The sequence below is a fragment of the Natator depressus genome, chromosome 3 (genome assembly GCF_965152275.1).
Source record: "Natator depressus isolate rNatDep1 chromosome 3, rNatDep2.hap1, whole genome shotgun sequence".
NCBI lineage: Eukaryota > Metazoa > Chordata > Testudines > Cheloniidae > Natator > Natator depressus.
In genome coordinates, this window is record NC_134236.1 from 37,809,029 (window position 1) to 37,835,088 (window position 26,060).

General features: G+C 44.9%; 1 long non-coding RNA gene across 3 annotated transcripts in view; it reads left to right on the plus strand.

The window, feature by feature from the left end:
* The window catches only part of LOC141983824 (uncharacterized), a 78,713-nt gene extending 54,389 nt beyond the window's left edge, over positions 1–24,324 (plus strand). For 2 of the 3 annotated variants that reach the window (XR_012638532.1, XR_012638534.1), the window contains 3 exons: positions 1,575–1,670; positions 3,250–3,392; positions 22,297–24,324. This is a non-coding gene — a long non-coding RNA (uncharacterized LOC141983824). The remainder of the gene's footprint in view (positions 1–1,574; positions 1,671–3,249; positions 3,393–22,296) is intronic. The other variant, XR_012638533.1, reaches the window with a different exon arrangement.
* Positions 24,325–26,060: the final 1,736 nt, after the last annotated feature.

Below are 26,060 nucleotides of genomic sequence, written 5' to 3' on the forward strand. Positions count from 1 at the left end.
TCATACCATTACAATACAGTCAGAGATGTGAAGTTATTATGGGGAAACTATTTCATAGCAAGTCTGTAAGGACCTTTTGATGACGCCATTATGAAGTCTTTTCAATGTAAGGTTATGATGGCAAAATGGTTTCAATGAAACTGCATTATGGTTTAAAAACAGAATGAAATGGTGTCAGTGGAAGTTATTTCTCTTTTGAAAATCAAAGAAAATTAAACAGAACCCACTCTCTGTACACCAAAACTAGCAAACTTTAAAATTACCCAAGATTGACACCAGATCTGGGTGGGGGAGGCAGGACCTTGAGCTCTTGTCAATAAGCAGTTAAGGTGTCCACTCTGGTTATCTAATAGGAAAATGTGGTTGCACTAATTTCCAGGGTCTTATCACAATCTTAAGTGAATCAAAATGAAATGTTGCCACTGTGATAGTTTTAAATTAAATAGCATCCTTCTGCATTCTCCTTGCTCTGTTACAGAGCATTATGCCATGATTTCCTGCTTTTCTCACGTTTGTAGTGTGTCTGATTTTTACTTGCTCTGATAAGTGTAGCTTTGTCTTCCTTTTAATAAAAAACCTAAAATTCTGTTGCCACTGCCAGTCTCAGATTGTGAGTGACAACTGAGACCGACTGCCTTGGTAAATAACATATTTCAAAATCAAGTGAAAATTCCAACAGCTAAGATTGACATCTCACCAGTAATATGGTCACTATTCATCTGGTTTGAAATCTAGGCCTGATCTGATCACATAGATTAGCAGTAAAAAGTGCTCTTGGTAGAGGAAAGTATAGAGAATAGAATGGAGACTAGCGAAGCACTACATTGCAACAGAACAATGGGAATAGTGGTTCCATCAGGGGTGCATCTACCCAACAAACATAGCAGTCTTAGCTATGTGGCAGGACAGCTGCACCTTGTGAAGCCCCATTGAATCTGTATATCCATTTTTCAGCATGGAAGCTGTAGGCCCTAATTCTGCAAAGACTTACGCGGGTGCTTAACTTTACACACAGCAAGGAGTCCCACTGACTTACTACTACTCATAGTGCATAAACTTAAGCATGCGTATAAGTCAGAACCTCCGAGTGTAAGCATCTCAGGGCAGACAGGTTGTCTCTTAATTGTCTGTAATAGCCTGTGCACTTTTATGGTGCATATAAATAACAGTGAGGGTGGCAGCATTTTCTAAAACTGCATAATATATTTTGGACGCCATATTTTTGGAACCAATTTAACTCAAAAATAGTTGTAAGAATGTTTGCCTACAGGTATCTATCATAGCATCAGATATTTTGCTAATGTAACTTGATTTGCACAATGCGGTGAAATTTATGTCTCTGCTTATCATGCTGGCTGATATGGTATAAAATGGCACTAAGTCATTGTAACAAGTAGCCGAGATGCTGTCATTTTCCTGCATATTCTTACATAACGTAATGAGCACATGTATGTTAACCTTTTCCCATGTTACAATCACTAGTTAAAACAAGGGCTAGATCCTTAGCTTGTGTAAATCATCAGTTGAGGATCTGGCCCAATATTTATAACATGTCTGTTTTTTCACTTTTTCAGGTGCGTGAAGTTAATTATTCCCCAGAGAAAGGAATCTTCTGTCATTCATCAACATAATTATTTTTAAATCATTTATCACACATTTGACTGCAGACTGTAAGTTTCATATGTATTTCTTTCTTTGAGTTTGCAATTAATCTACTAGAAGGCTAAAAAGACTACGATTGTTGGTTTAAAATATCAGCAAATTAGAAATATTATCCATTCCTTTTGTCTGAAATGAGATGAGGTGAACCATCTGTGGCAAATTTTGAAAAGCCAAATGTGTGACGGTCAAAGGTCTGTGGTTAAGTTGAGTATTTAGAGGGAGTTCAGAGATGAGTGATGAAAAGGATTAGGGGTATGGAAAAGTTCTCATGTGAAGAGAGACTGAAAAGATTGGGATTAATTACTTCAGGGAGGAGATGAGTAGAAGGGATCAGAGTATACAAAATAATGAATGGCACTGAGAAGTTGGATTGAGAATATCTGTTCTTCCTGTCTCATAACACAAGAGGAATAGGACATTCAATTAACTAGGAAGGCAGCAAATTAAAAATTTATACCAGGAAATATTTTTTTCACACAATGCATAATTAGATTGTGGAACTCATTGCCACAGGCTAGCCAAAAACTTAGTAAGATTCAAAGAGGTATTGGGCTTTTATATGGATAACAAGAAAATCAACAGTAGTAACAGTAAATACTTAAAGAACAGTGAAAGAAGTTTGAGAAGTAATATAACACCGCATGCTTCAGGGCTTTAGCCAATCTCTAACTATTGGGGTTTAGGAATTGACTCCCCTAGGAGACAGATTATCCAACATCTACCTACTGCAGGGTTTCTTGTACCTTCCTTGAAGGATCTAGTGCTGGCCACTGCTGGAGACTGGATACTGGAGTAGGTGGACCATGAGTCTGATCCAGTATGACAATTCCTATGTTCCTACAGTCTTCTTAAGTGTGTGAGCATCACATTGGGAGTCCAAGATTGCTAATATTCTTAAGCAATTCACTATTTCTTCCCTTCCTGACTTTGCACCAACATTCAGACCTCCTGCCATTTTGGAACAACCCATCACTCAACATTTTTCCAAGCACCATATTGTGGGGGAAATTGCTATTAACCTTGCTGTTGAAACTGACCCCATCCCATTCTGCGGCAAAATCTATGCACTATATGCAACATATACAAAAGCTGTAACGCAAGAGGCCTACAGGCCTGTATCCTGTAAGACCTGGCTTAAGCTAAAGCATTTACGTATGCTAGGCTGTGGCACTTGACCCAGATAATAGACTAGGCCAACCTCTAACTAAAAAAGAACCAAAGTGCCTCCAGAAAAGTCCCTAGCTGTCCATTATATGCACCCTCCACCCTGCAAAAGTCCCTAGACAAAACGCTGCCACAGCAAACCACAGATCTTGATAAGATCTTGATTATAACACGGTGCATCACCACTGTGCTAATTATGAAACTGCCCTTCCATTAATTCCTTATAAGGCTGTATTAATAATGCTCGAGTAGTAAGGAAATGTATTATTTGGTTTGAATTTGGACCTATATAAGTCTGATATTATATATTATAGGGGCAGGGCAGAGAGAGACCAGGGTGGCACCTGTGTGTGACCATCTCTATCTCCCTCTCCCTGCATGCTTGTATTCAATAAAAGACCTCAAGCTGTTTGAATCAAACAGATGGTGTGACTCGTTTTCCACAACAATTTGCGGGCTCGTCCAGGATCCACCGTATACCATCCATGAGTGTATACCATCCATCCACTGTATACCATCCACAACCGCAGGCTGTTTCCCTCCGAACCCAAGGCACCATGTAAAAGGTAAGAGACCTTTTAAATCTCTACATTGGGTTTTCGGTGGAGAACTGACTGTAGCTTCTGGAATTGGGTGAGTTGCTTGCTGGATCTGAACTTTATTATCAAACAGCTTTGACGCCTTCAGGTAGGCCAGAGAAGTCACAAAGGTGGCTGTCTAGGACTTAGTCTCTGTGTGTGTGTGCCAGTGTGAAAGTAAGGGTCACAGAAAGACGCCCAGAGCCCTCTGCAAAGCTTTGCTAGTGACCAGAGGTGTCTCTAAAGCAAGCTCTGTGGCTCCAATGGAGAAGGGCGGTAAAAGCCCTGGCCAAGATGGGCTGTTTCTGCATGGCTTGACCAGCGAAATGGACCCCGTCTAAGGAAAGGAAAGTGTGTGTGTCCCTATTTTCCATTCGTGGATGACCCTAATTCTTTGGCCATTGACTGATCCTACATCTCGCCTGATGTATGTATGTATAAAGTATGCGGCTTTAGCCAATGCTCTTTGCTAAAGGGGGCTGTGGGGAAGGCCATAGGCTAGGACCACTGACTGGTCTTACATCTCACCTGATGTGATAGAGCATGCGACACTAGCAGAGGCTCTTCGCCAAAGGGGGTGTGAGAGGGTCATGGACATCCTCTGTAAATTTTCCTTGTACAAGTGTGTTTCCCTTAACTTCTTTCCTCATTCCACATTTCCTGTAAGTCTTTCCTGCGTGAGTGACCCAAGTGAAAGTGAACCGGGGACTGGGGGCCGAACATCCCCCAGGAAGGTTGGATACTTGGGGATCCCTGCCTCGCCAGGAACTGTAATACTGGGACACCAGGAACTGGGGAAATGTGGGCCGGTGGGTCCAGAGGGATCACTGTCTCGCCAAAAGGCCTAGTCCTTTCACTTACAAGTTTCTGGAAAAATGGAATTGGTATACCAGGGATGATTCAAAATTACGGTCTCCCCTAGAGGGAAAGTTTTGACCTTGACAAGATTGTGCACCTCAGAGGCGCACTTCTGGCAAATGTTTGATGCATATTTCAATTGGTATGGAGAAACAGAAAAACGGCACCATGAATCTCAAAGGAGGAGTCTCAAGGACTCCCATGAAAAACTTAAAACACAATTAAGGGAGACAAAAGAGAAATTGGGTTTTCCAAGCCCCTGCTGGCCAGCAGATATCTCTCTACCCTTTAAGGCCTCTTTGGGAGACCCCCTCAGCTCCATCTGAAGATCCTATAAACTTATATTTAAACTGCAGTGGGGGTGGGCAATATTCCTAATCCCCACCCCATCTCTTTACCTCTGACCGTTTCTATCGGTCCTCTGTCTGACCATCATGCCTTCCTCCTCAGCCCTTGCTCACCGGTTAACCTTTTGGGAAGAGGCTTGCTATGTAAATTAAAATGTACATGGATGCTCCAAGAGGGAGACCGACACCAGCCCTTCCTCGTTGCAACAGGAACTGCTGGCTAAGGTTCCCCCTCCTGCTTGTGGGCTGATCATGCTGATCAGGTTGGGTACATTGGGTCCGCCCAACTGGTTAAAATTCCGCCTGAACCCAGCAAGGCCCCTTCCTAAAATTTGCCTGAATCCTCTCTCAAAATAGGCCGAGGAAGAAATTTGACCAGTAATCACCTCCTTAATTCAGCTAGGAGTCATTATTCCTATGGTCAGTGAGCGTAACTCCCCCATTTCACCGTGCTGTTAATGCTGCTGTTCTCCCTACCTTTCACGTTGTCCCTAGCCCTGCTACTATCCTTTTTGGCAAAGCACCGGTGCTGAGGGGTTGTTACAGCCTCAAATAAGGGGAAGGTTGTATTAAGTCTGGACATAAAGGATTAAGGTTATTGTTAAATAAGATGCATCTAGATATGAGGAATGAATGTGTGTGTATGTAAATAGGTGTGTATAAATAAATAAAAGGGGGGTTAGTCAAAAAGTCCACCCTCCTTGCTAAATTGGTAGTGAAACAATGCCTGTGCCCATGAAAAGAAATAATGCAACAAGAAGAAAAAAAGGATCCGGCCCAGACCAGCAGGCAACCACAGTAGAGGAAGTTGAAAGAAAGAAAGTGAGAGGTTAACTCTGTAGTTACTGGAGGAAATTAAGCAGTGAAACTTTGTACAAATGTTAAAAGAAGGTGTTATGAAAAAAAATGATGTGACTCGTTTTTCACAACAATCCCTCCTGTCCTTCAAAAACATATACAAATCTACTGTTCCCCATAGCCTACCAATGATAATACCCATGTACCGGTCTGTGCCTGCTCACTTTATTGTTCAAGGTCTTGTTTGCGAGTTTCAGACCATAATATCTTGAGGTAGGCCTCGTGTTCGGTCTTTGTATGCAGCACAATATGCCATGCACAGCTACGGTGCTATATGAATAACGATAACGTCTCAGTTTGCCTAGTTAGCGTTAATCTATTTGACAATCATTCTCTTTGGCTATTTTTGAATATATTCTTTTATTTTTCAGAAGGTACAGTAAAAAAAAAAAAGCAACCAATTCTCACTCCCCTACTGGTTATGCTTGTTGAGAACTTGTCTTACCATTTCACTAAAGCTGTCTGAAAATTTTCAAAATGTGCAGTTTTGGTGAAATCTTTAAGCAGAGTTTTTCCACAAAAATTAGCTGTAAGTTTTCAATAACAATTTTTGTGATACCTTCTTCCTTTTTTCAACCTGTTCTAGAGCTAGTAAAAGCCATTCAGAATATAAGACTACATTTTGATGATTGTTTTTGACCAGCTGCACAACTAATAATCTTCGAGTAGATGTAGCTGTGTATTCTACTTCAGGGTGTGCGCACCCAGTGCACTGGAGCCAGAAAACTTTACCTAGCAATATTTGTAGGGGTGGCACTCATGCCCTGCGGCACTAGCCCCTCCCTTGGCCATATAAGGGGCTCCCTCAGTTCCTTCTCACCCCCTGTGGCTACAGTCAGAGCTCTGTGTGGTGTTTTCACCTCACACTTTCAGTGTGAGATTTCTGAGAATTTTTTCTTGTATTTAATAGTTAGTTAGTAGTACCTTAGGTTAAGTTTAGTGTTAGTATAGTATTAGCTAGAGTAGTTGGCTGCCCTGTGTGATGCCCTCACCAGAGTTCAAGCGTTGTCCATTTTGTGGGGAGACCAGCCATGACAGTGATCCCCATCTGAGGAGCTTATTGTGTCTTGGTGAAGGACACATTAAAGAACAATGCTCCATCTGCAAGTTGTGCACAAAGAGGACTCAGGTGGCAAGAGACTTTCACCTAAAGCAGCACTTGCTGGAGCTGCTCTGGTAGCAAGGACCTTGTTTGATCAGTGGTTGTCTTGGATCCAGCAAGTGATGTCCCTCTGCCCTCAGGCTCTGGTGTTTCACCAAGGAGGAAGAGAGGTTGTTCACCTACATCTAGTGTGGTAAGGATGAGGGCCCATAAAATGAACTGGGCAGACTCCTCTCACACGGGATGAAGCAGGTCTGTACAACAACTCCAACATCACTCCAACATCAGCGAGAGCCTGTACCATTGATTCCAGTTCTGTCCATGAGGTGTGTGCTGAGTCCAGTATTATGACAATGGTGCCAACTCCAACTGTCTCCATCTTAACAGCATAACTGGTGCATCAGACTTGCTTTGCCTTGAAGTCCTGGACTCTCCAGTGCTATTCTCTGATGCCATGGCTTCTACTGCCTAAATTCTCCATGAGCCCTTGGCATGAGCCTTCTGTCCATGTCACAGAGCTGCCGTGTTTGTCAGCACCATAGCTCACACCACCCAAGACTCACTCTGTGGAGTTGAGGCTGATGCAGAGTCTGGCATTAAAGGCCCCCTCGATGCTGGTGAATCCTTCAGTGCTGCTGTTGTCTTGGAGGCAGAGCCCTTTGTTGAGTTCAGTGCTGCCCTTCACCTTAGTGCTGATACCCCTCTTGGTACTGCATGGGAGAGTCTCTCATTCAGTATTGCCAGTGCCAATCCCACATTGCTCTTTGGAACCAATGCTGCCCACATATTGGGATTCAGATGAGTCTCTCTGTTTGTTTGCCTGATTGGGGCTGGCTCCCTCGTTGTCACCAGACAACCTCTGAGATTCATCAAGATCCAATTTGGTTTCATCATCCCCTTCATAGTTGCCTGGGAGGCACCAGAAATTGTCCTTGGATCACCACTGTAGTCAGGACAGAGGCTCTTGAACTGGTGCTTACTGGTCATAAATGCCTTACTCGCATGCCCAGTGGCCTTCTTGGAATCTTTGGGATGCTCCTCGTCCATAAGGTCCCACTCTTTGACCCGCTCCAGGGCAAGATCACTGGTCATGATGGTGGCTCCTTCTTCCAAACCACCTCAACTGCATGTGACTTCTAAGCCCATTCTGTTGGAACTCTGGGGTTATTCTGACTGGATCCTGTGGTGCAAGAACAGGACCTGGTGTTGGCATGGCAAACCACCTCTCCATACTCTCCGGATGACTCTGCCTTACAGGAATCTTCCTCTCCCTCGATGCTCAAGGTCTTTAAGGCATATCAGGACCTCCTGAGGCATATGGCCACCACCTTGGGCATCCAGGTGGAATTGCTGCAGGAGAATACACATAAGCTGCTGGATATTCTCCAATTACTAGCTCCAGGAAGAGTAGCTTTCCTGATAAATGAGGATCTCTTGGAGCCTACAAAGGTCCTCTGGAATACCCCAGCTTCGCTGCCTCCCACGGTGAAGCATTAGAAGTAGTACTTTGTTCCCATGCAAGGTTTTGAGGGTTTCTCCCAACCAGCCCTTAACTCGCTGGTGGTAACTGCAGCAAATGACAGGGAACATCAGGGAAGGTAGAAGTCCATACCTCAGGACAATGAGTCCAAGATGATGGACTTGATGGGGCTAAAAATGTATACCTCCTTTTCCCTGCAGATGTGCATCACAAACCAACAGGCATTGCTCTCTAAATATGACTTTGTTAATTGGGAGGCCATGTCTAAGTTCGTGGACAAGCTGCCAGAAGCCTTCAAGGAAGAATTTAAGGCATTCATTGTAAAAGGCTCTATGATGGCCAAGACTTGGTTGCAGTCAGCTCTGGATATGGCATATGCTTCGGTCAGAATTATGGCATCAGCTATAACCATGACGAGGCTCTCGTGGCTGCAGAATTCAAGCATTGTGCCTGAGGCAGCAGACCATTGAGGACTTACTGTTTGATGGCAGAGTTTTGTTTTCAGGAAAAAATGACAAAACCTTGCACTCTTTTAAACACTCCTGTGCTATTTTGCGTTCTCTGAGTTTATATAGTCAGGCTGTGAAGAGGCGCCACTGTAGCAGTCAGCAGCAAAACTACTCTGTGTTTCTTTGGACAGTCCCCCTTTCCTGTAAGGCAGTGGGGCTCCAGGAAGGACCACAGATCTGAGAAGAGAAGGTTTCCTGGTTCTGGTTTTAACCAGCCATCTCCCCACCTCCCTGGCATCCAGCAAGCATCCATTTTGACTTGTGTGTCAAGGCAACAATCAGTGGTGAACTCTCCTTCTCCAGCCCCTCTTTGGGGACAGGCTGACTTATTTTTATGGTTTTGGGGACTTGATTACCATGGACAATTGGGTCCTAAGCACCTTCAGATTGGGTTATGCCATACAGTTCCTCTCCATCCCTCCTCCCCACCCCTACCATGTTCCTCTTCAGGGACCCCTCTCATGAGACATTGCTCCTCAAGAAGGTTCAGTTTCTGTTGCTGGGGGCTATAGAGGAGGTCCCTCTACAGCATTGAGGACAGGAATCCTATTCCTGGTATTTTCTGGTCCCTAAACCCAAAGGAGGGATGAAACCTATCCTTGACCTCTGCAATCTCAGCAAATACATCACATACATGAGATTCCGTATGATCATCCTAGCAACTCTTCTCCACACTTTAAATCACGACTGGTTTGCTGCTCTGGACCTTCAGGATGTTTATTTCCATGTTGATATCTTTCTGAGACACAGGAGTTTCCTCAGGTTCGTTGTGGCTGGCTTACACTACCAGTACACAGTGCTGCCTTTCGGCATGTCTTCCGCTCCCTGGGTTTTTACCAAGTGTATGATTGTGATAACAGCATACCTCAGGAAGAGGGGAATTCATATCTTCCATTTCTGGTCGATTGGTTATTGAGGGGCAAGTCCAGAAAATAAATCCTCTGTCATGTTCACTTCACACTAACCCTACTCAAACATCTAGGTCTCATCCTAAACACTAGGAAGACAACATGGGTTCCAACTCAAAGAATTGAGTTCACTGGGGCCCTGCTAGAGCATTTCTACTGACTAAGCAATTCCAAGCGATTTCCTGCCTATGTCTGGAGCTGCAGTCTCAACCCTCAACCACAGCCTGGGTGTGCCTGAGGCTGTTAGGCCATATGGCTGCATGGACACAGGTAGTCCAATATGCCAGGCTGCAGCTGTGTCCTCTTCAGATGTGGGTGAAGTCGATCTATCATCTAATTTGTCATCCTTTGGACAGGCTGGTCCAACTCCCCTGCCAATCCTAGACACCTTAGAATGGTGGATGATTCAGGACCCTGTGTGCCAGGTGTTCCTTTTGCTCAGTCCCCACTGACCAAGACTGCACCAATCCTTCCTAAATAGGCTGGGGAGCGCATCTTGGATTGCTGAAATATCAAGGCCTGTGGTCAGAACAGGAAGATTCTCTTCACATCAATGTCCCAGAGCTTCGTGCCATCTACAATGCCTGTCAGACCTTTCAAGATCACCTCCGGGACTCAGCGGCTCTCATATTCACCAACAATACCACTGCAATATACTATGTGAATAGACAATGTGCCTTGTCAGGATGTGATCAGGCTCTAGCAGTTCAGCATCAGGGAAAGCATTATACTGGTGGCTCATCACTTACCTGGGATCCAGAATCACCTGGCAGATCACCTCAGAAATTTCTCCCTGAACCATGAGTGGTCTCTGAAGCCCAGGGTCCTGAGGCACATTTTTTTCAGTTTGGGGCATCCCAACAATTGACCTGTTCCCCGCAAGAGACAAGAAGAAATGCTGTCCATTTTGTTCTGGGGGTTAGGGTTAGGGGGTCTCAATCCGGGCTCTTTGACTGATGCTTTTCACCTGATCTGGAAATCAGCATTTCTGTTTGCTTTTCCTCCAATTCTGATCATGCTGCAGGTCATTCTTGAGATGAAATTGGACCATGCCAGGCTGATTGCTCCAATGTGGTGGAGACAATGTTGGTTCTCTGACCTCAGCACATTATTGGTTCGGCCTCCCACAACCCTTCATCTTAATCCTGACCTCCTGACTCAGCATCACAGTCAGGTTTTACATCCAGAACTCAGCTCCCTGCATCTTGCAGCATGGATGCTACGTGGTTAGATGAGAAAGAGGAGCGATGTGCAGAGGTGGACTGGCAAATATTGCTTAATAGCAGGAATCCCTCCAGAGAACCTATTCAGATAAGTAGAAGGGGTTCTTGATCTGATCATTATCCCAAGGAGTCTAATCAAAGCTAGGCTGCATCCAGGACATCTTAGAGTACCTGTTACACCTTCAGTCTTTTGGTCTTGTACTTAGTTCATTGACAGTCCAACTGGTGGTGATTTTGGCGTTTCATCCGCCCATCCATGGAAAGTTGGTGTTTTCAAACTCCATGGTAGTGAGATTCTTGAAAGGTGTTATTTGTCTTCACCCACCAGTTGATGAGCCAGTTCCTTTGTGGGACCTTAATACTGTCATAGCAGCTCTTATGGGTCCTCTGTTTGAGCCTCTGGCAACTTCTTTCTCCCTTTTGTGCCAGAAAACTGCCTTCCTTGTGGCAATAATGTCTGCAAGGAGAGTGAGTGAGTTGCAGGCTTTGGTGGTCTCCTGAAAGAAGTAGAAACTGAGAAGGAGGCTGAAGAACCTAAAACCAATTCCAAGTGGGAACTCCAAACACTAAAATCTCAGCTTAAAAAACAAAATGATTAACTGGAAAACAATAGGAAGTTGATGGTTAGAAATATGAGACACCACGATGAAGTGAGCTGTAGCTCACAAAAGCTTATGCTCAAATAAATTTGTTAGTCTCTAAGGTGCCACAAGTACTCCTTTTCTTTTTGCGAATACAGACTAACACGGCTGCTACTCTGAAACCTGTCATCCTTTTTGAATGGATTTTGAAGATAGTTGGGATAGATACCTGTCTTCAACTATTCACAGCAGCATGTTGTAATATCACAAAGTATACCTCATGAAGTGGTTGTGGAATGGACTTTAGCATAAATACATTTTTCATTTTTCAAATAGTTTTATCCTTTAGCAACTTTTGCAATTCAGTTACAAATGTACAGTGGGATTGATATTAAAAAAAAAAATTGCATCCAAAAAGTGAAAGGAAGAACACTAGCCTAGCATTACAGTATAATTCTTACTCAACAATTTTCATGCAGTGAATCAAGAGAAATGCATTTCTGAACTTTCTGTATAAATCTGAAGTTAGTTTTCAAGGTCTGGTACTCCAATTTTACCTACCCTGCTTTACTGTGGTGTTGAAACATAGGTTTGTCAGCTCAAGATAGAAAATGATATAGCCTGGATTTTTTCCATTTCATCTCCCTAGATTTCATAGTTCATATGTATCTCTGCTCCCTTCTCTCGATCTCTCTCTCCCTCTCGCACTACAAATGCCTAGGTATGATTTGACTTCAAGAAGAGGTGGCCTTCAAATGGCAGAATAGGACTCACAGGATTCAGATAGTCTCCTCAGGGGGACTGAGTCATCTGTCTGCCGCCCTGACCAGGAAAACAGAGAAGTCTGCTGCTTGCCAGGGGCTAAGATTTGCAATGTGATGGAGAGACTGCCGAGACTCATCAAGTCCTCGGACCGCTACCCCTTCCTGCTTTTCCATGTGGGCACCAATGATACTGCCAAGAATGACCTTGAGCGGATCACTGCAGACTACGTGGCTCTGGGAAGGAGGACAAAGGAGTATGAGGCGCAAGTGGTGTTCTCGTCCATCCTCCCCGTGGAAGGAAAAGAACGACGTAGGGATCGTCGAATCGTGGAAGTCAATGAATGGCTACGCAGGTGGTGTCGGAGAGAAGGCTTTGGATTCTTTGACCATGGGATGGTGTTCCAAGAAGGAGGAGTGCTACGCAGAGACAGGCTCCACCTAACGAAGAGAGGGAAGAGCATCTTTGCGAGCAGGCTGGCTAACCTAGTGAGGAGGGCTCTAAACTAGGTTCACCGGGGGAAGGAGACCAAAGCCCTGAGGTCGTGGGGAAGCGGGATACCGGGAGGAAGCACAAGCAGGAGCATGTGAGAGGGGAGGGCTCCTGCCTCATACTGAGAATGAGGGGCGATCAGCGGGTTATCTCAAGTGCCTATATACAAATGTACAAAGCCTGGGAAACAAGCAGGGAGAACTGGAGGTCCTGGCAAAGTCAAGGAATTATGATGTGATTGGAATAACAGAGACTTGGTGGGATAACTCGCATGACTGGAGTACTGTCATGGATGGGTATGTTCAGGAAGGACAGGGAGGCCAGAAAAGATGGGGGAGTTGCACTGTATGTAAGGGAGCAGTATGACTGCTCAGAGCTCAAGTATGAAACTGCAGAAAAACCTGAGAGTCTCTGGGTTAAGTTTAGAAGCGTGAGCAACAAGGGTGATGTTGTGGTGGGAGTCTGCTATAGACCACCAGACCGGGGGATGAGGTGGACGAGGCTTTCTTCCGGCAACTCGCAGAAGCTACTAGATCGCATGCCCTGGTTCTCATGGGCGACCTCAATCATCCTGATATCTGCTGGGAGAGCAATACAGAGGTGCACAGACAATCCAGGAAGTTTTTGGAAAATGTAGGGGACAATTTCCTCGTGCAAGTGCTGGAGGAACCAACTAGGGGCAGAGCTCTTCTTGACCTGCTGCTCACAAACCGGGAAGAATTAGTAGGGGAAGCAAAAGTGGATGGGAACCTGGGAGGCAGTGACCATGAGATGGTTGAGTTCAGGATCCTGACTCAGGGAAGAAAGGAAAGCAGCAGAATACGGACCCTGGACTTCAGAAAAGCAGACTTTGACTCCCTCAGGGAACTGATGGGCAGGATTCCATGGGAGAATAACATGAGGGGGAAAGGAGTCCAGGAGAGCTGGCTGTATTTTAAAGAATCCTTATTGTGGTTACAGGGACAAACCATCCCGATGTGTAGAAAGAATAGTAAATATGGCAGGCGACCAGCTTGGCTTAACAGTGAAATCCTTGCTGATCTTAAACACAAAAAAGAGGCTTACAAGAAGTGGAAGAATGGACAAATGACCAGGGATGAGTATAAAAATATTGCTCGGGCATGTAGCAGTGAAATCAGGAAGGCTAAATCACACCTGGAGTTGCAGCTAGCGAGAGATGTTAAGAGTAACAAGGAGGGTTTCTTCAGGTATGTTGGCAACAAGAAGAAAGTCAAGGAAAGTGTGGGCCCCTTACTGAATGAGGGAGGCAACCTTGTGACAGAGGATGTGGAAAAAGCTAATGTACTCAATGCTTTTTTTGCCTCTGTCTTCACGAACAAGGTCAGCTCCCAGACTGACGCACTGGGCAGCGCAGCATGGGGAGGAGGTGGCCAGCCCTCTGTGAAGGAAGAAGTGGTTCGGGACTATTTAGAAAAGCTGGACATGCACAAGTCCATGGGGCCGGATGCGTTGCATCCGAGAGTGCTAAAGGAATTGGCAGATGTGATTGCAGAGCCATTGGCCATTATCTTTGAAAACTCATGGCAATCAGGGGAAGTCCCGGAAAACTGGAAAAAGGCTAATGTAGTGCCAATCTTTAAAAAAGGGAAGGAGGAGGATCCTGGGAACTACAGGCCAGTCAGCCTCACCTCGTCCCCCGAAAAATCATGGAGCAGGTCCTCAAGGAATCAATTCTGAAGCACTTAGATGAGAGGAAAGTGATCGGGAACAGTCAGCATGGATTCACCACGGGAAAGTCATGCCTGACTAATCTAATTGCCTTCTATGATGAGATAACTCGTTCTGTGGATGAAGGGAAAACAGTGGACGTGTTATTCCTCGACTTTAGCAAAGCTTTTGACACGGTCTCCCACAGTATTCTTGTCAGCAAGTTAAAGAAGTATGGGCTGGATGGATGCACTACAAGGTGGGTAGAAAGTTGGCTAGAGTGTCGGGCTCAACGGGTAGTGATCAATGGCTCCATGTCTAGTTGGCAGCCGATATCTAGCGGAGTGCCCCAAGGGTCGGTCCTGGGGCCGGTTTTGTTCAATATCTTCATTAATGATCTGGAGGATGGTGTGGATTGCACCCTCAGCAAGTTTGCGGATGACACTAAACTGGGAGGAGTGGTAGATACGCTGGAGGGTAGGGATAGGATACAGAGGGACCTAGACAAATTGGAGGATTGGGCCAAAAGAAATCTGATGAGATTCAACAAGGACAAGTGCAGAGTCCTGCACTTAGGACGGAAGAATCCAATGCACCGCTACAGACTAGGGACCGAATGGCTAGGCAGCAGTTCTGCAGAGAAGGACCTAGGGATGACAGTGGACGAGAAGCTGGATATGAGTCGACAGTGTGCCCTTGTTGCCAAGAAGGCCAATGGCATTTTGGGGTGTATAAGTAGGGGCATTGCCAGCAGATCGAGGGACGTGATCGTTCCCCTCTATTCGACATTGGTGAGGCCTCGTCTGGAGTACTGTGTCCAGTTTTGGGCCCCACACTACAAGAAGGATGTGGAAAAATTGGAGAGAGTCCAGCGAAGAGCAACAAAAATGATTAGGGGTCTGGAACACATGACTTATGAGGAGAGGCTGAGGGAACTGGGATTGTTTAGTCTACAGAAGAGAAGAATGAGGGGGGATTTGATAGCTGCTTTTAACTACCTGAAAGGTGGATCCAAAGAGGATGGATCTAGACTATTATCAGTGATAGCAGATGACAGGACAAGGAGTCTCAAGTTGCAGTGGGGGAGATTTAGGTTGGATATTAGGAAAAACTTTTTCACTAGGAGGGTGGTGAAACACTGGAATGCGTTACCTAGGGAGGTGGTGGAATCCCCTTCCTTAGAAGTTTTTAAGACCAGGCTTGACAAAGCGCTGGCTGGGATGATTTAGTTGGGGATTGGTCATGCTCTGGGCAGGGGGTTGGACTAGATGACCTCCTGAGGTCCCTTCCAACCCTGATATTCTAAGATTCCATGATAAGGACAACCTAAAAACGTGTAATATTGACATTGACACCTGGGAGACACTTGCCCAGGATCGCTTAAAATGGAGTGAAGTCCTATGTGATGGTCCCCTGCATTTTGAACTTACTCGCTGACAAGCTGAAGAGGACAAGAGGCGCAGGAGGAAGGTGAGACTGGCTTCCAGTCATGGTCAACAACCTCCTGCTGAGCCTGAAAACATCTGCCCTCATTGTAGTAGAACTTGTGGTTCAAGGATTGGCCTTATTAGCCACCTGAGGACCCATAACTCCCATGGAAAACGATCATACCTGGTAACAAATGATTGCCCATCATCACTGTAAAGTAGTATTAGGGCCCATTTCAGCCATCATTTCTTTCCTGTCCTGCTTGTTCTGAAATGTATGGTTGATTCTGAAATGTAAGGGTATCCTAGAATCATAGAAATGTAGAGCTGGAAAGGACCTTGAGAAGTTATCTAGTCCAGCCCCCTGAACTGAAGCAGGACCAAGTAAACCTAGATTATCCCTGACAGGTATTTGTCCAACATGTTTTTAAAAAACCCCATGATGGGGGTTCTACGTCCTCCCTTGGAAGCCTATTCCAGTGCTTAACTACCCTTATAGACAGACAGTTTTTCCTAATATCTAACCTAAATCTCCCTCATTGCAGATTAAGCCCATTACTTCTTGTCCTACCTTCAGTGGACATGGAGAATAATTGATCAGTCCTTTTTAGAACACACTTAACATATTTAAGGACGGTTATCAGGTCTCCCCTCAGTCTTCTTTTCTCAAGACTAAAAGTGCACATTTTTTTTTTTAACTTTTCCTCATAGGTCATGTTTTTCTAAAGCTTTTATGATTTTTGTTGCTTTCCTCAGGACACTCTCCAATTTATCCACACATTGTCTTAAGTGTGACTCCCAAAACTGAACATAGTATTGTAGCTGAGGCCTCACCAGTAGATTGAGTAGAGTGGGACAATTACTCCCTGTGTCTTGCAGACGACACTCCTATTAATACCCCCATAATTATATTAGCCTTTTGCATAACACTGTTGACTCATATTTAATTTGTGATCCACTATAACCCCCAAATCCTTCTCAGCAGCACTACTGCCTAGCCAGTTATTCCCCATTTTGTAGTTGTGCATTTGATTTTTCCTTCCTAAGTGAAGTACTTTGCACTTGTCTTTATTAAATTTCATCTTGTTGAATTCAGATCAATTCTCCAGTTTGTCAAGTTCCTTTTGAATTCTAATTCTGCCCTCTAAAGAGCTTGCAACCTCTCTACTCTATTATCCAAGTCACTAATGAAAACATTGAATACTACTGGACCCAGAACTGTATATTATATTATTAGAACTCAATGGCTATTCATTTGACAAGAGGATTTTTTTATATGGAAAGTAAGGAAAAGCTGAAATAAGGTCAAAGTTACCTTACCAGGGATCTGGAGGGACAGTGTGGGAGGCAGAGGAAAAGAAGAGAGATCAGTTAATGTTAATGCATCTTCCTGTAATAGATGCAAATAAAGCTACTCTCCAGATCAGTTTTTAAATCATTTGAAAAGATGTAATCTCATTAAATCAGAGGTACCTCAGAATTACCTATCCCATGATATCTAAGAAGTCCCATTCACGCAACTTTGGGTACAACCGATAGTATCCTAAGGGACCTCAGCCTTTCTACATTTCCAAAGCCTTGTCTCCTTCCTGAACTTTTCTATTGTTACTAAGGGATAGTTTTGGGGAGAATGTCTGAACCTATGTAGGAATGGGCTGATCTCTTCTGGTAAGTAGTCCCATAGCTCAGGTTCCCTTCACTGAGCATGACCTGTAGAAAGTGCTTTATAGTTAGAACTTGAGTCTATCCACTTGTACCATCCTTGTGGAGTGCATTTGTTATGGTGAGTTATGGATAGAGAGGCTGTTTCTAAGAGAGTTAAGTTCTAGCCTGTTAATGACCTTGTAGATAGGTCCAATAAGAAGTAAGATGTTATTGAAACCCTCGTCCATTGTTACACCATTTAACAGTTAAGTGTGATGTAGTGCTAAGTTCCCACAAACTGTGCGGCCTATTAAGCCCCGCGCAGAGGCTCAGGGCTACAGCGGGAAGAAGTGTCCCTCCCCCTGGCACGGAGCTGCCACGGTGGTGAGAAGTGTCCCTCCCCCCGGCCCAGGTCCGCCAGAGCTGCTGCAGCGAGAGAGGGCTGGGGGGAGTTCTCTCTCCCCACCGCAGCCCTGGGGCAGTCTGCACCCCAATCCACTCATCCCTGGTCCCCCCCTGCATCCGAACCCTCTTCTCCAGCCCTAAGCCCCCTCCTGCACCCCAGTTCCCTCATCCCCAGCCCCACCCCAGAGCCCACACCCCCAGCCGGAGCCCTCATCCCGCCCCACACCAACCCTTTGCCCCCTCCTGCACCCTGAACCCCTCACCCCTAGCCCCACCCCAGAGCCCTCACCCCCCCTGCACTCCAACCCTCTGCCCCAGCCCTGAGCCCCCTCCCACACTCCGAACCCCGTGGCCCCACCACCACCACCACATGAATTTTGTTATGTGCACCAATATGAAGGTGCACATAACAAAATTCATTCCGCACATGGATGTAAAAAATCAGAGGGCACACTGGTGTAGTAGTCCATGTCCATCCCTCCCCATCAGGTTTGGAGGGAGGACGCTCTGCCTCACTACATCAACAGTCAAATCACAGGAAATTAGCAGTCTTTAGCCTCGACTACTGAGCAGGGATACAACCATTAACAGTCTACTGCCGCAGCCCTTTGGGCGGGGCAGAGTAACAAGCCGCCATTACCCCAGCCTCCTGGCTAGGTAGACAGTAATTATCAGCCTATAGCCCAGGCCCTTTTGGGTGGGGCAGAGTAACAAACAGTCTTTAGCCTAGCCTCCAAACTGAGCAGACAATAAGTGCAGTTTAGGGCTATGACCCTCTGGGTGGGGCACAGCAGAGAGCAGTCTATAGCCCAAAGCTCCTGACTAGGGAAGACAGCAAACAAGACAGTTAGGGGCTTACAGCTTTCTGGCTGGGGCCAGCCACAGGAAAGGCAAAGGCCTACGGTGAGTAGGCCACCACAGGCTACCTTCTGGCCTACGGTGAGTAGGCCACCACCCCAGAGGTTGGGTTGGCAGTAGGGGGACCCGGGCCCACCCTACTCCACTGGGTGCCAGCCCAGGGCTCTAAGAGTGGTGGATGGTCTTGTCACTTGGTCAGCAGAGATCTGACCAAAACACACTGACTCATCTCTCAGCAATATAACTGGACTCATGTGTGGTTCCCCTGGGCTACTTCCTGCTGCCCTTCCTTGGTGTGGCTCCATAGTACATGCATCCTCAGTCTCCTCAGGGTAAACCACAGACAGCAGTCTCAGTAACTCCTCACCAAAGTCAGTCTCCCCTGGGGGCAAGGTGCTGCACAGCTCAATCTCTGGTCCAGAGTTCTGCAGCAGGGCAAAGATGGCTGCTTCCTTCCCTGGCTCCCACCCAACTGAGCTGGAGTTCACCACCTCTTAGACTTCCTGTTGTGAGCCTGTGAGGTAGCTAATGGCAATGCCTTAAGCAGCCTGATGCTTCCAGGGGAGGGGAGGAGGGCTGGCTTGGCTTCACCTACCATAGGACATGGGGCAGTCCCTCCTCATTAGGCTCAGAGGGAGGTCTCTCTACATGTGTTTCCCAAACTTGGGATGCCACTTGTTCAGGGAAAGCCCCTGGTGGGCTGGGCCGGTGTGTTTACCTGCTGCGTCCGCAGGTTCGGTCGATCACGGCTCCCACTGGCCGCAGTTCCCCGCTGCAGGCCAATGGGGGCTGCGGGAAGCGGCAGCTGGTATGTACCTCCCTCGGCAACTGGTACGTTTCCCACAGACCCCATTGGCCTGCAGCAGCGAACCGCAGCCAGTTGGAGCCGCGATCGGCCGAACCTGTGGATGCGGCAGGTAACCAAACTGGCCCAGCCCGCCAGGGGCTTTTCCTGAACAAGCGGCATCCCAAGTTTGGGAAACCCTGGTTTAACTGATGAAGATGAATAATGCAAACTAGATGTTTTCAATTAGATACTGAACAAAGTAGGCAAAACAGGTGTAAACCTTTTCACAAGAAGTCAATGCAAGTTGCATTAGTGTAAATGAAAGTAGAATTGGTTAAAGCAGTGGTTCTCAAACTTTTTTTTTCATGGACCACTTGAAAATTGCTGAGGGTCTTGGCAGACCACTTAATGATCTTTCCATATATTGTTTGTACCGTTAGCTAACTATTGTAAAGTGCTTTGGATAAAAGCACCATATAAAAAACCTTAATAATTAATTTTTGTTCTACAAATAAAAGTGCACAACTCATATTTTAATATCAGTAGTCTTACCTTTCTAATGCAATGGATGTGCCCTCTCTCTCTCCTGCCACAGCAGCCCCCGAGCTGGGGCTGGGAAGGAGGGCTGTCTCTCCCTGGCAGCCGCAGCCCCGGATCTGGGGAAAGTCGTCTCTTTCTTTGGCTGCCACAGCCCTTGACGTCCCAAATTCCCCCCACCCCCTCTTCTCACCCCACTGCCCCCTCCCACCTACCCCTATTCCCCCCAAGTCCACCACCTCACCTTACATGTGCATCTTCTCCAGGGTCCAGGCATCTAATTAGTGGAGTCACGCCTGCAGCTGCCTAGGTGCACATCTTAGAGGTAACTATCCGTGGACCACCTGAATGGAGCTTGTGCACCACTGGTGGTCTGCAGATCACAGTTTGAGAACCTCTGGTCTAAAGTGTCTTATCCTTAGTTTCTTTCTCAGTATTGTTCTTGTCTGTTTAGCTCTGACAAATGTGTGGTCTGTGCTGTACAATATACACACAATAAAGACTAATCTTATCACAAAGAATTTACAATTTGAAAGTCAGACACAGATGAAATCTAGAGTTAAGAATAAATTAGGATAGTTATAAAGTTATTTCTTTCAGTTTTCATGCGTCTTTAGGAGAGCTCTGAATGAGCGAGATAGTGGGATAATGGGATATGGAAGACATTCTGTACGTGGGCAACATGGAAAATATTCAAAGATAGTAGCAAGAGAAGGAAAATAGTGGGGCATCAAAGTTAGTATCACTGGTGGAAGGTGTATGTTGGAAAGAAATGAGAGTAAGGTCTGACTTATAGGTAGGGATAGAAATACAGATGAGGATGAGAAGTTTAACTTGACATAGTATGCCAGGAGAACCAATAGAGGGAAGCATTCGGATGAATGGGTGGGGAAGAAAATGTTAGTTTATTGGATGGGCTAGTGGGGGTAATGTGGGTACTGGGAATATCAGAGATGAAGAAGTTGATGAAGACTCAAGGATGAGGGTGTAGTCAATCATTTTAACCATCTGGATTGGGAAGGTCAGATTTTTAATGAGCTCTGAGGGAAGAAATGGCAAGATTTGGATACTGATTGTATATGAGAGCCGGACTAGTTGAGATCATGAGCCTACATGACAAGGAGCATGGTGTTATCATCAGCAAGGAAGAAGGCGGAGAAAGAATAGTTAGCAGAGAAAATAAAATGTTTGGCTTTAGCCATGTTAGGTTATGGTTGTCAGCAAGTTATCCATGACAAAATTTGGAAGAACCAAGCTGATATGTAGGACTGAACACGGGAAATAGAGAGCAGGTGGAGAAACACATTTGCGAGTTACCAGCATAAAGTGACTAGCTGAGTCTTTGAGAGTAGATGAAGGTGCCCATGGAAATGAGTCAGTCAAGGAGAGAACCCTGTCAATAAAATGGGATCAGCAATATTTAGCTACTAAACAACATTTGTAAAGTGTTAGAGCACCTACTTACACATCATTACAGTGATTTGGTGAGGTGGGGAGAATGGAACTTGGAACCTCCTGGCTCCCAGCCCTCTGCTAAAGGTTTTAAAAAACAACATCTAGGTAGTGTAGTTGGAGAGTTTTCCATTAGAGCTGGCGGAGATATTGGTTACTTTTTTCTTTCATTAAAATATACCGGCTTTTTTTATTTAAAAACTTTTTACAAAAAAGTTGGTGTTTATACAATTTTTCATACTTTTGTCATTTTTTGATGGAATCATATGAAAAATGTCAGCGAAAATGTAACCTAGTTGGTTGTCCCAACTTTTTTTTCATCCTATTTGTTATATTTCGTTGTCACTGTATAACTTTTGCTGGTATTACCTCTTCTGTCCCAAATCAGAACTCCCATGATCCCGAAATGAATTTCAGATTATACAGATAGTTCATCATTTTATTCATGAACATTCAGACAAACAAAATGCCGTTTGTACAAATGTTCATGTTAGCAACAAATATTGGATTTGTAAACCTGGGAAAACAAAATTTGAGACTGAATTCAACAAATAGCTTCGCTTCAATTCTTCCTGCTCCTTTTGACATACAGTGACTCTTTGTGAATGATGCTCATGTTGTAAAAATGATAAATGTATGAGCTTCCCTACTGTGCAACAGCCAGGATTTGTCTGGTTTGGTTCATGCTAAGAATATCCAAATATAATCATGACATCCTGCGTTTCAAGGGAAAAAAGTAGTTTTTTTCCTCTAGTGAAAGCATCTTAGTTGGCTGTTGTGGAATAGAAAACCAAACAGAAAAAAATCACAAAGTAATTTTGCATATGCTGCTAGATGAGAAACATAATTAGGTAATGATGTTCTGTAGGACAAGAGCTTTCAAGTCACGAGGCATATCCTCCTGGTGAAGCGTGGATATTTGGTAAATGAGACATGATGCAAACCTAAAATATCTCTGAAATACATATTCATAGCTTCCTCTCCCTCTTTTCAGGTCCTGTAGAAGTGGCAGAAGCTGCCTGTAGGAGTTCCCTCCTGCTTCTCCATGTCCTGCACTAAGATCAGAAGTGGCAGGAGCGGCCACCTGGAGTCACCACCTCCTCCTCCTTTTCTGCTCTGAAGTCCATGAAGGCCTGCAGCACTAATCGCAGTGGGAGGGCAGCTGTGAGAAGTATACACATGAAGGTGACAGTGAAGGCAGTAGTGCAAAGAGTGAGAGCCACAGAAATAAAATAGAGAAGGAAATGCTGAAAAGCAGCCAGACACATGAATTTCCATGTTCTGAATATGAGTCCAACAATCACAGTGTGTGTTGTCTTACCACATTCAGGCAAATGATGTCATGAGACCACGGAATCTGAAGAAACATCTCACCTAAGCACCCACAGTCTGAGGGGAGGGTGAAAGAGATTAGTTTGGCAGGAACAACAAATGAAAAGGCAGGAAAGTTATTTCCTAAAAAGCCATATTAAATAAAAATACACTTAGGGTGTCATGTGCCTTCTTGTTACAGATCATTGAAAACAAAATTGCTCAGATGAACCCCTAATTGCTTCATGCAGCTGTGGGAAATATATGAAATAATGATAGGGTAGATTGGAGCCAACAAGTTGAAAACAACCCCATTATCAAAGGACACTGGCCTTCACAGAATTGATGACCTTGCAGACCATGTAAGGAAATAGTTGTGAATATTAAAGAAAATCTTTTATTTTCATAATAGTTGGAAGTGGTCCTTGGATGCATAAACAGAAGAATCTCACGTAGGAGTAAAGAGGTTATTTTACTTCTATATTTGGTACTGGTATGACCACTGCTGAAATACTGTGTCCAGGTTTGGTGTCCACAATTCAAGAAGGATGTTATCAATTGGAGAAGGTTTAGAGAAGAGTCACAAGAATGAATAACAGATTAGAAAACATGCCTTAGAGTGATAGACTCAAGGAATTCAATTTACTTAGCTTAACAAAGAGAAGGTAAAGAGGTGACTTGATCACAGTTGTAAATACCCACATGGGGAACAAATATTTGATAATGGGCTCTTCAAACTCACAAAGATATAACATGATTCAATGGCTGGAAGTTGAAGCTAGACAAATTCAGACTGGAAATAAGAGGTGTAAATTTTTAACAGAGAGGGTATTTAACCATTGGAAGTCTACCAAGGATTGTGGTGGATTCTCCATCACTGGCAATTTTTAAATCAAGATTGGATGTTTTTCTGAAATATGCTTCAGGAATTATTTTGGAGAAGTTCTATGACCTGTGTTATACACGAGGTCAGACTAGATGATCTCATTAGTCCCTTCTGGCCTTGGAATCCAGGAATCTACTTAGATACCTAACTTAGCACAGCTGTATTTCTATGTGTCTTAGATAAAATAAGGGAAGATGGATGAAGAGTTATTTCTTTTGGAAATCAACTGCAACCCAAATGGTTTAAGGCCTGGCACCCCTTGCACAACGATTGGTGGCCGTGGCCAATGCTGGGAAGGGGACTTGCATATTTAACCTATTATGGAGGTATAAGCACCCAATCTCAAGGTGCTCCTTCAGTTTTCCTGTGAAGGCATTCTGCTTGCCTCTGGACTCTGCAGGCTGAATGCCCTTGGTTGTGGCCAGTGGTGATGTGCACCGATTAAATCAATACTTACTCCTATAGGCAGTGGCAAATTTTAGCTCCCTGAAGCATAGAGGATATTGTGGTTCTTTCCACCACAATTCTTTCTTTAGGATACCCCTTGCATGGGGCAGCTACATACTGGCCCTTACTAGATTGTGAACTTATTGGAGCAGCCTTCCTGAGTAGGCACCACTATAAATAAATATATAAAATACTATGAGCTGTGTCCTTTTGACGTGTCCTAGCCCATATATATTTATTTGTCCAGCAGATACAAACACTGACCCCTTCTCTTTCATTACATTATAATTTACATTTAGGCTGCTTTAAAAAAAAAACCCAGAGAACACTTTTAGCATTCTATAGCTGAGCTGTCTGATGTAATGTGTTAGAGGGTGTAGGTGCCAGTAGAGAGCAGAGAGCTTGAAAAATGATCAGACAGTGCCAAGACCACAGTGCATGTTGTCAGGAGGGCTAACAGTACAATAAATCAACCTGTCTGGTGTCAAGGGTGAGTTCATTTGATGTTTAAAGCCATTTGACCAATCTAATCTGCCCAGGCACATCCTATTCATTTCTAAACTGTTAGTATCCTTATGAGGCTAGAATTACTCTAAAGATATGCTGCCTAACTCTGTGGTTCTCTGGATTTTAATACAAGGAATCTGGAAGGAAAAGGATGTATGTGGAAAGGTTTTGGGAAGGGCAAGGCTTGGTATCCATTCTTAGTGAATTTTTTAGTTTTTATTTTTTTATTAAAACAGATCAGTTTTGGGTAGAGTTTGAGAAGTGTGAGTGTTCAGAGGGAGTCTTTCCTATGGCTTTAGTATACGGAACTGAGAATGCGTCTTCGATGCTGCTTGGTTTTTTTTGTGGGTAGACAAAAATTTCAAATATCATCCACCCCACTTCTACCATTCTCTGCAAATCCAGACAGAGTGACAACTTCCCCACTTAACTAGCTACAGCCACCCTCCTTATTCTCAATGTCAGGTCACAAGCCCCAGTACTCCCGGCCCCATACAGCTCTGGGCAACAGTGATACTGGGACTGGCTCTGGTTTTCCCCTTCTCAGGTGATTCTTCCCTTGCATGGTGCTCCTCCTGGTTCCCATTCTGGGACGTCCCCTGTTGGATGCTCTGTCCCTCCTGGGCTTTGGGCTAGTTCTTGGCTGCTTTACTATGTGAGGGTCTGCTTGCTGTAGGCCTTCTTGTCTGGAGCTACAGACCCCTCCCCCTCTCCCTTTCTCCATTCTCCTCTCCCCGGAACAACCAGCAGTTCCTCTGAAGACAAGGGGCCATGCTCTCTAAACCACAAGGGGATTACACCCATATATTAGAGAGACAGACAGACGTTTTGAGTAGATATTTTATGGGAGGAGGTGGGATGGGTAGGGGAGAGTGGGTTTGGGGTGGAAGACTGAAAGAAGGTCAGGGCTATGGATGGAGAGAGCACCCCCAAACTCAGGAGAAAAGGAGCCAACACAACCCACAACATCCAGAATAACTGATGTTTTCCCCTCTCTGTTTCTAGATTATATGGCATATATGAATCTAGACTGAGGTCGTCAAAGGTGCCAAAGGGAGTTAGGCACACAACTTGAATGGAATTTTGACATCTAAGTCCCTTAAATTCCTTTGAAAATAAATCCCAGCCATTATGTTCAGGTTTTATTGTTTGCTATTTATTTTCAATGTTGTTTTATTATTTCTGGACTAAAAGAATGAACACTGGCATTAGTGCAAGATGGTTGGGTGAACTATAAGCATGCATCTAGGGCAGCGGTTCTCAAACTATGGGCTGGGACCCCAAAGTGGGTCCTGCGATCCCATCTTAATGGGGTTGCCAGGGCTAGCATTAGACTTGCTGGGGCCCAGGGCCAAAGCCCAAGCCCCGTCACCCGGGGCCAAAGCCCGAGCTCTACCGCCCGGGGCTGAAGCCCAAGCTCCACTACCCATATTTGGCTTTGGCCCCACCACCTAGGGCAGCGAGGCTTGGGTGGGCTCAGGATTCGGTCCCTCTTCCTGGTATTTGAATGCATTACTTAAATCTTACTTTGATCAGTGTTTGAATGCATTACTTAAACCTTAGTGAGCAAAAAGTGACCCTTAGATCGGCCCTAAAGCAAACTGTTA